The 2616-nt window shown below is 43.3% G+C and overlaps 1 non-coding gene across 1 annotated transcript; it reads left to right on the top strand.

Moving 5' to 3' along the window:
• The first annotated feature begins 2543 nt into the window (after positions 1-2543).
• Positions 2544-2616, top strand: TRNAA-UGC (transfer RNA alanine (anticodon UGC)). The gene has a single exon. It is a non-coding gene; the product is annotated as a tRNA-Ala (tRNA).

Raw genomic sequence — 2616 nt, 5'->3', positions numbered from 1 at the left:
AGTTCTGTCTCGCGAGAGTTCCCGATGACCACTCGCGCGGGAAAATGTCACGGCTAGCTAGCTACTAGTGTGACTGTTACATGACGATGTAACCTTTGGGGGCTCATGCTGGTTACCTTTGTGGTTTTAGCATGGGAAGTGTTGTGGAATGGAACAGATTATCGAGAGCCCATAGGTGAAGGAGTCTAGGGTATTTCAAGCGTCCCTTGTCTTATTCTAGTCGTCCTTGCGAGTCGTGTAAGAGTTAAGAGTCTATTGTGTCCAAGTGAGCATGCCTATGAGCAGTCCTTGTACCTCTAGTCGTCTTTCTCTGTGTTTAGCGAGTATAGTTCGTCCTTGCGAGTCGTGTAAGAGTTAAGAGTCTATTGTGTCCAAGTGAGCATGCCTATGAGCAGTCCTTGTACCTCTAGTCATCTTTCTCTGTGTTTAGCGAGTATAGTTCGTCCGAGTAGAGTTGTGTCGTTCCAATTTCTCTCGCTTGTTTGTTATTGTTGCTTCTGCTTTGTTTCTGTTGCGTTGCTTTGATTACTTGTTTGCTAGTTGCCTTGCTTGTTTTATTTGCTTGCTGGGGTAGTCGGGTTGGGAAGTAGAATCCTGTTTAGGAGAAAGGGGTGCCCAGGCTCACTGAGTAATATTAGATTACTCATGATATTATTTTGTTTTGCAGGAAGCCTAAGTGAGTCTAGAGCTGGAGCAAACATTAGGGTACCAGATAGGGTTTTCTTGTGTTCTTTGTAAAACCCTATATTTTCATAAGTGATTTATGACAAGTTATCCGACTATCTTTATATATTGCTTTAATGATTTATTTTTAATGTAATAAACTATTGAAGTAATATATTCGGTTTTCGGGAAAAGCATGGCAAGTTTGCAAATGGTACTCGGCCTTGTCCGGGTCAACACAATGCACCAAGCCGCAAGGATTGCAAAGCCTAAGTAGTCTCGGTTGCGGGTGGAATTGTGCTAGGGAGAACTGGTCGAGAAGTCTGCAGCTTCTATCCCTCGACTGGATCACCTTGGTACAGTTCTCATAGTGGCGTTCCGTGGCTGTCCGATGGCATGCGTGGTCATAGAACGGTTCGGGGGCGTTACAGGCATGGTCTTGATCGCTGGTTGAGCCTCCTCAAGGATGGGAGACCATTTAGAGACCACCATTGGTAAGTCACAAATGTTCCACATTCCTCTCCTCAACGCACACAACCTCGCTGCCTCATTTATGATCTGAAACTTGAGAGTGGTGTCGTTTCACTGAAAACATCAATCTTAATATTCTTATCCCCCAAGTTCTAGATCTTGTTTACAATGACATGGATCTTGGCAACATGAGGAGCCGACGATGGAAACCGACCAACAAGAAAATCCTCCCTCAGAGGAACAGACCCATCGAGCATCTCGTCGGGAACAACGACCGTAGATTTGCCATCCACGACCGAAACATCAACATCAAACTTGGTTAAACTTGGCCTTCCCCCAGCAACAGTAGCATACGATTTCGAACTCAGAACTTCTTTACTGGAACTGACGACAAGAGGCACATAATCCTCCCTCATCCCCAGGAAAGCACCGGTGGCGACAAGCCGGAAACCCCTCTTTCGTGCGTAAGACGCAAAAACCCTAATTGCCTAAGGAATCGCTCTTGCTGACGTGGCTCACAACTCACAACCTAGGTTTTAAAATTCTTACACCATCAGCTGCACTTCATTCTCAAAGCTATCTTTCATGCTTAAGTTGTATCACATCAAATGTATCACTAAGATTAGTGATAAGGGGATGTCTATGATAATTGATCTTCTAAATGAAGCGTTTAGTCATGCAAAGCTTCCGGCTTCTCTACATGGCATGAAGAAAACGATTCGTAAGCTCGGGTTAGACTACGAATCAATACACGCTTGCCCAAATGATTGTATGCTCTAACGAAATAGAGTGTGACGCAGCGTCTACTCAGAAGAAAAGGAAAAGGAAAAAGAAACGAGCTGCTAAACAAAGAGGTCGAAACTTTAGAAAGACTAACCGAAGAGAAGACCATCTCCAATTTCTCAACTTTGTGATTGTACTCATCTTTAGATAAGAACCCTAATTTACTAACACCTAAAACCCCAGATTTCAAAGAACTCCACAACCCCATATTTTAAGGTGCTGCGTTACTTTCCGCTGAAACCTCGACTTCAAAGATTGTTTATGTCATCTAAAACTGCTGAAAGTATGAAATGGCATGTGCTAGAAGAAAATAAAGATGGTAAAATGATACATCTTAGAAATGGTCTAAAACAATCCGACCCGTTTTTTTTTTAATAAGAAGTGAAATCTTGGGTTTTCATTCGTTACTTGCAATTGTGTTAATCACATGTTTTACCCCTGACGTGAGTGAGTACGTCTCCTCGAAAAAGCTTGAATTAAAGGTTCCCAGTTTCATTCGTGTGTGCGTGACGCACATCCATGTCCTTCTACCCTATGTGTTATGTGAGACGGTTAGTAATGGAGGGGAAACATTTCTCCTTTAAACTTGTGTTCTAATTAATTTGTAACGTGTTAGCCATCAAGTTGGAGGTGTAGCTCATATGGTAGAGCGCTCGCTTTGCATGCGAGAGGCACGGGGTTCGATTTCCCGCACCTCTA

The sequence above is a fragment of the Camelina sativa genome, chromosome 10 (genome assembly GCF_030686135.1).
Source record: "Camelina sativa cultivar CO46 ecotype springtype chromosome 10, ASM3068613v1".
NCBI classification, from domain to species: domain Eukaryota; kingdom Viridiplantae; phylum Streptophyta; class Magnoliopsida; order Brassicales; family Brassicaceae; genus Camelina; species Camelina sativa.
Note: the sequence above shows the minus strand (reverse complement) of the source record. Positions and strands in the feature narration are given on the sequence as shown.